The sequence below is a fragment of the Chrysochloris asiatica genome, unplaced genomic scaffold, assembly GCF_000296735.1.
Source record: "Chrysochloris asiatica unplaced genomic scaffold, ChrAsi1.0 scaffold00035, whole genome shotgun sequence".
In the NCBI taxonomy this organism is placed as follows: Eukaryota; Metazoa; Chordata; class Mammalia; order Afrosoricida; family Chrysochloridae; genus Chrysochloris; species Chrysochloris asiatica.
In genome coordinates, this window is record NW_006408553.1 from 13,282,901 (window position 1) to 13,290,279 (window position 7,379).

The 7,379-nt window shown below is 40.8% G+C and overlaps 1 protein-coding gene across 2 annotated transcripts in view; it reads left to right on the forward strand.

Moving 5' to 3' along the window:
* The first annotated feature begins 3,342 nt into the window (after window positions 1-3,342).
* Window positions 3,343-7,379, forward strand: part of WHSC1L1 (Wolf-Hirschhorn syndrome candidate 1-like 1) — a 146,869-nt gene continuing 142,832 nt past the window's right edge. Inside the window, exon 1 of one of the 2 annotated variants that reach the window (XM_006859953.1) lies at window positions 3,343-3,845. The gene's annotated coding sequence lies outside the window, so the exon portion shown is untranslated. The remainder of the gene's footprint in view (window positions 3,846-7,379) is intronic. The other variant, XM_006859952.1, reaches the window with a different exon arrangement.

A 7,379-nucleotide genomic window follows, 5' to 3' on the forward strand; every position in this document is an offset into this window, starting at 1 on the left:
CACTGATTTTGTGGTTCAAACTGCAGTACCGCACATTATCCTGCAGCGTCACACTAGGAATGTACACACACACATACATATATATACACATATGTACATATATATGTATACACACACATACAAATGGTGTGCATTACCAAAAAGTTCATAAAAATTTGAATTCAAAGATAAAAGAATTTTCCCATGAACTTTTTGAAGCCCTTGTGTATACATTGTTGTTGTATGCCTACGAGTCATAGCGACCCTTTTTAGAGTGTGTTTGAACCTCTGACCTTCTGGTTAGCAGTTCAGTGCTTATCCTACAGCGCCACACAATATATGTTGCTGCTGTTGTTGTGAAGCACCGTCGAGTCGGTTCCGACCCATAGCGACCCTGTATAGGGTTTCCAAGGAGCAGCTGGTGCAGTTCAAACGGCTTTGCAGTTTGGTACAGTAACCGATAGCGCCACCCTAGGACTCCTCACAATATATACATACATATAAATGTATATATATGAACATATGAGTAGCTATGCAATGACTGCAGGTTTGGAGTCACTTCGGTTCCAAGCTATCTTGGAAAAGTGTAAGATCTAGAAAATGGCTCTAGAAGGAAGGCAAAAATGTTAGTGTGTCTACTCTGCCTAACCCCAGACAGCAAGAAATCGCTTTCTCAGGGAGAATACTTTTCTTAACATGTGATCTGACCAGACCTTAATCATCTGGGCTGCACATTTGTAAGAATGAAAAATGAAGGGCATTAAATTTCCATAGGAATAGCAGACTGCTTTTAATCCACAAAGCATTTATCACCTAACAAGCAAATGGATAAAATGCTAAATGTGCAGACAAAACTTTTCAATTTAGCCACTAGAGGTCTCTTTTTACATGTCTGATCCCTACTTTCCACATACAGGTTTCACGTCATGTTGTATATTTACTAGAATTAACAAAATCTATAAAGCTTTAGCTTCTTTACCTTTCTCTCTGAAGACTCCCAATGGTGACTTCTGAGTTCTAAAAGGTTAGGTATAATTTTCACATTAATTTCATCAATTAATCACTGTACTACCATGTATAGTTCTTTTTCTGTAAAAAGAACATGAAAGATGAAAAAAGATTCTTCTCAGTTCCCTGGGAGACATTTTATACCAGGAAATATTCTTATTCATGCATTGTACTCACTTACAACCAAGCACAGTGAAAATCATTAAGTATTCATAAACCAGATGAACAATTCCATACTCAGTATTGGGAAAGAGATGAGTTAGGTTCTTTCCTAGGGCCATATTTCAGCAATCCTCTTCTGAAAGAAGAGTTACGAGCCTTTTCTTAGTAAAAATCCATTTGCTTAAAGCAAAATCTTCCATCTCCTGGTCTGGCGATTTAAAAAATTTTTAGAATAAGTGACTTATCATGTAAACAGTTTTGTAAAATAATCTTTAGAGGAGAAGCAACAAGAACAAAACTATCTCAATTATCCTGTCCCTGAGATTTGTGCTAGCTATCTTACTAAACTGTTTTCTATGGGAAAAGTATGTTCTGAACCTCCGAAAGTGTTAAGTTTTGAAAGTGTAAATTACTATTTTTAATAGCCATTTCCATACATATGGCTCCAAATAAAATAGTATTGGCATTGTATTTTCTATTTTGTAAGAAAAATCTAAGAATCTACTTGACATAAATTCAGTGTTAAACTCTTGTTGTTAATGTAACTATTAGAAATGGGCTAAGATAAAATCCCTGAGGATAATTTACCACATTTTCCTCAAAGCAGAGTGGAAGAAGGATGGAGGTAGGAGAAAAGAATGACTAATTTCATAACTTTTTCAGGGAGGTAGAATCAAACATAAATCATCTCTGATGACGCCTTTGGTTTTCTGTGCTCTAAAAAGATACAAATCATCCCCTCCAAAAAAGTGCTTTTATTGATTCTCTTTACTTTTGGTACTACAGGAAGTATAGGTTTAAAACTATTTAATGATTATAGTAACGGGAACCCTTAATTTTCAATACCATATTTTGTTTTATTAATAAGATCATGTTAAACGCTGATGCATAATTAGTAATAATAAAAATAGCTGATCTGAATGAATCTTTTGTTTTAACTTAATGCTTGAGTGATATTTAAAAAGAAATACATCTGAATTTCTTGAAAAAGAAAAAGAGATCCAGCAGTATAAAATCTACCCATAGTATAACATCTACTAGTGATTTGGTTTCACGGTTCTCAAAACAGAGTTGGTTTCCTCATCTGATCGCTGGCAATTTTTCCTTTTAAAATGCATGTATCCGTGTTGAAACGTTCTAAGTCACTACCACCAGACCCACCAAATACAATCAAATTGTACACTTCTGCAAGGATAGTTCATTGTGTCACATCGCTAGGACACTCTATTGTTTTATATAAATTTCCTAAAATGGGAGAATTAAAGAGTTACTGAGGAATTTGAATCCCTGCTTCCTCCTCTCTTTATTGAGTGAGCTCTGTCTAGGACAAATGCCCTCACATTCCTCGAAGCGAAGGTCTGGCAGGGAGAGCAGCAGAAGGCCTGGGCATGTGATCAGCACGGAGCCCTCTTGGTCCCTCGCGGTCCAAGTTGCAGTCGGCGATGACGTACGCTCGTTACCCACAAGCCTCAGGGCCCGCAGTGAGAGCAGGAAGAGACCTGGCATGCAGGGCCGGGTGCCTGCAACCGAGGTCGGGGCTCTTCCTGAAACAAACAAGATTTGACTCCCTGGTCGACTAGTATTTACAATGGGAGAACCCTAGGGCACTCACATCCGTAACTGAAAGAGAGATTGTTTCCAGGACTAAAGTCTTAAGTTACTACAATAGTTTCCAGATGTAGACCCATTTGGAGTAGGGAGCCCTTCTCTGACAGCTGTCGGACAAGAAGGCACATACATGCTTCTTTCCTGGTCATCTTAACCGAGTTCACGTTTGTAGGTTATATCTTAACATCTATTATTGTATTAGCAGTGTCATTCTGAGGAGTCGTATATGGTGTTTAATATGCGCTGTTATGTAATAAGTATATGTTCATACAAGCATTAATTTTACCTCAGGCCCAACCTTTAGCCTCTTTCCTGTCTTCTAGTTTTCTTGTTTTTGTTTTGTTTCTCTTTTGCCTCGATCTTTCTTGTCTCTTGTCCTTTATCACGTGCGGTTTCGTTTCTCGTCTAGACTGGGGTTGCTCTCATTTCTAGTTCTCGCTCCTGCCCCTCCTCTTCAGTTCGCTTCCTCTTTTCGCCCCCTGCACCCCAATCCTGGGACTGCATTTCCCGGCAGGCGTCGCGGCCAGCGGCCAATGAAAGGCTGAGGATTTGGCGGCGGCGGCGGCGCCCCGAGAGTCCGGGTGGGGGGGCTTTGTGCGCGGCGGCGGCGGTGGCGGCGGCGGTGGTGGCGGCGGCGGCGGTGGTGAGAGCGGGCAGCGACCGAGACGGAGGCGGAGGCTAGGGGGAGCTACCCACGGGTTGCCGCGGAGGGGCGTGCGGAGGCGGAGTGGAGCTCCGAGGATCCTGCTGTCCGGGTCCGGCCGCTAGCCACAGGCTCCTCTGGCAGTAGCGGCTGCGCGGGACCCCCTATCCCGCCACCTCCCGTTTCCACCCCACCTCCGCTGCTTTCCTTCTCCCGCTCCAGCCCGGCCTTGTCCGGCCGTGGCCCTCCTCGATGCCGGCCGCCATGGCTGAGGCGTCCGGCGCGGGGGAAATCTAGCCCAGGCATTTCATGCGGCCTAGCTTGATTCCGTCTCCTCCCCACGCGGCCCCGGCGGCTCCACGCAACCCAGCCCCACTCCGGGCCTCCGTGTCTCTCCTGTGATCGTACAGACACGGCCGGGGGGTTAGAATGGAACAAACTGAAGGTAAAGTGTGTGCGTGTTTGTGTGTGTGTGTGTGTGTGTACGTGTGTGTACTGACTGGAAGGAAGAGCCGAGGACGGAACGACTGGGAGGGGGCGACCTAGGCATGAGGCAGGGGGAGAAAGAGAGACCCTGGCGAGGGTGGGAGGGGAGGCGGGTGGCCTGCGAGGTTTGAGGGGAGTCCAGAGGGAGGAGCAGATGTCGATGTGGGGGGTGTGGAGAGGATACGGGGGGGCGGGGGGGGCAGGGGAGGTAGGCTTGGGGTAAGAGATGGATTGGCGCTGAGCTGGGAATTGGGAGTAGAAGTGGGATGGGGGCGGGGATGTCGATGGGAAAGGGGGAGGGACAGGGAAAGAAGAGAAGAGGAGTTAGGTCTGAAGAAGATTTAGAGACGTGGGTGGACCGAAATGGGGAGGTTAGAGAGTGGAGTATGGAAACTAGAAGAGTCTGGGCAAACGATAGAGAATTTGATGGAGAAACGGGGCGTCTCATGAGAATCATGGGAGACACGAGGGAATTGAAGTAGAGGTGGAGGTGGATTAGCAAAAGGAAAGAAATGATAGAGAGAGGACGCAATACGAAGATAGGAAATAGACTCAGGCAGCTGGAAGGCTTGACATTGGTATAAGGAAGGGAATTAACTGATTGGTGAGAAGAATAAGAACGATGGACCAAGCATCAAGAGAAGGAGGAAAAGAAGGAGAGGGATAGTTAAAGTGTTAGGAAGGGAAAGCCTTTTGTTCCTATATTAGTGTGTATTCTGTGCCTTTTCTTTCAAGGCTGAAGAATAGAGAAGCTAGTGGTTATGATGTTATGATTGTTGTGAAATGGAGGTGTGGGTTTTACTTCTTTGATCGAGGAGAAGTGTTTGTGTTATGGTAGGGAGATGGGAGAGATATGGTCATAATTTGATGGTTTTGCTGAGGGAGTGAAGACTATTCCGATTTAAAGGGGGCTGGGGCAGCCATGTTTGCTGCCAGGCACTGCAGTGTAAATAAATTCCATCTCCTTTCCCACATCAGTATGAATCTAGAAGGGACTCCTTTATTTCTGTTTATGAACTCTTCCTTTACATTTTAGATCATTTAAAATAGTAAATAAACCCCGAAAGAGGCAGTGATATTTTTCATCTTGTGTATTTTGCTCCCCCCCTTCCCCTTTTTCTCTCCCTTTCTCCTTCTGGTGGCAAACAAGGCATGCTATTGAACTGCAGTGTAAATTTTAATTTTTTTAGCAAATTAAAACTAGATTTTTTTACTAGCTGAAGGAAGTGCTACTACTCGAATACTTCAAACATGATCATGTAAAGTCAGGTAAATATTGGAAATTCGTTTGTTTCAGAAGCCTCAGAAGCAGTCAACATGTTTTCTACAATTCTTTAAGTAAACAAGGAAATTGCATCGGTTATTTTACTTGGGCTTGTGCTCTTGGCAAATCACTGTGTGGGGATGTGCAGGGGTATGAAGATTTTCTTTTGGTAGATTATCTGCTTGTTTTATTTTGAATGTTAGAAAATTAAATATGTGTGCATTTTTAAATTGGTGTTTCTGATAACTCTCAGGTGATGGGTGTGTTAAAAATGTTTTTGTTTTGTTTTTTTAAATAAAAGCTCTTCCTCCCCAATCCCTTCTCTTTGCTTTCATGTAGCTAGCTCAATACAATCTCCAAATGCCAGTTTAGCACAGTGCAATGATCTGTGAAGTAAGCATGCAGTTCTTAGAGCCTCGGTGAGGTGCCAGTTATTTTTAGTGGGAACTTCAGGTTACTATCAGAAAAACTACAATAACTCCTTAATGTAACTAAATGTAACTACTTGCGTGATTTGAAATGGTTGCTATCTAAAGGCTTAAATCCTGACAAACATAACATAGTAGATACATTGTTACTGTTTTAAATATTAAAAGAATTAAATGTGTATATGTAACCTTTTGTTTTTGATTTATAATTTTAATTCATGTCATCTAAACTTTATCATATTGATATGAAAACTGTCCCCTAGCCAGAAAGGCCTGTTAAAATTGTAATATGATAAAAACTAGTTGCATTACATATTGATTTAATCTACCTTAGTGGCATCCTGCAAAGATTTTCAAAGCTTTGGAAACCCTACACAGGGTCGCTATAGTTGGAAGCAACTGTACGACACTTACCAACAACAGTGTCAACATCCTCTTATTTGTACAGAGTTTAAGATGTCTTCTTGATCTCTTGGAAAAGTAAATAGCGTGGTGCTTCATGAGAGTGCTTTCAGTGTCAAGGCTAGAGTGAAATTTTGGAGTATTCTGATTTAATAGCATTTAGCCTGGAGTTTTTGAAATTCTATGAGAAAAAAATTCTATGAAAAAAAGTCATTCACACTTTTAGAATTAATTTGCATGAAGATTTCATTTTTGTATCTTCATGCTCTTTGTAGTTAATTGGTAATTTATCATTGGCATAAAATTTTAGAAAAGTGAGATGTATATTAAAATTGTAAAAATTATATTGGAGGATTGAATTACTCAATAATATGTCATCCTATGTATTCAGCATTCTTTCAAGATCAGTGTTCCCTGCCCAGCTGTCATAAATATTCTGGTTCCTTGAACAAATATCTATATAATTAAAAAGACTGCTCTAGTTGGATAGCACTTACATCAAACTGTGATTATCATTTTCATCAATCCATCCCATTACCTGTGACAGCTTTTTAAATTTTATTTACCTTAAAGTAACAAATGCTTCCTCTTATACTGATCAGATTGAATTAGTTTTGGGTAGAGGCAGTTGTTTGTAAGATAATTTCTGAATGAAGTGTCAAGTCTCTGATTCTGACACCGATTTTTAGTTTATAATAATCATAATAATTATAATAACTGCTAACAATGATTGTGCTTTACAGTGTGGTATGCTGTATGTCTTCCATGTATGATCTCCTTTTTAAAGTCCCAACAGTTATATATGAGATTGTCTCTTCCTCTTTTTACACATGGAAAAACTGGACTCTCTGTATATTTACAGATGGAGAAACTGAGGCTAAGTACCTTGTTAACTTCATACAAATAGTAAATAACAAAGTCAGCATTTTAACACAGGTCTTTCCTAATTACTGGTCCTACCTCAGCCAATTACATTTAGTTTCTTTAAAATTTCATACAGAGAATCCATGTTGATTATTTAAATTTCTTTTGAAATATTCTAGTAGGCCAAGAAGTTAAAAAAAAAATTAACTCCCCTATCCCTCTGTGATAGACACACACTGTGAAGTTTTTTGTGTATCCTAGAAAATGTCTGTGTTTATACATGTATGCTGTTGTTGTTAAGTGCCAACTCATAACAACAACCCTGTATAGAGTTTCAAAGGAGCCGCTGGTGAGTTTGAACCATCGACCTTGCGATTCAAATGACCTTGCGGTCCAGTGCTTATCCTACAGTGCCACACCAAGACTCCTTATAATGTGTATCTGTCTTTAAGTACACATTAATGGAGTTATACTGTATACATTTTACTTAATTTGTCTTAGCAGGCTATCTGACATATCTTTTCAAATATATATA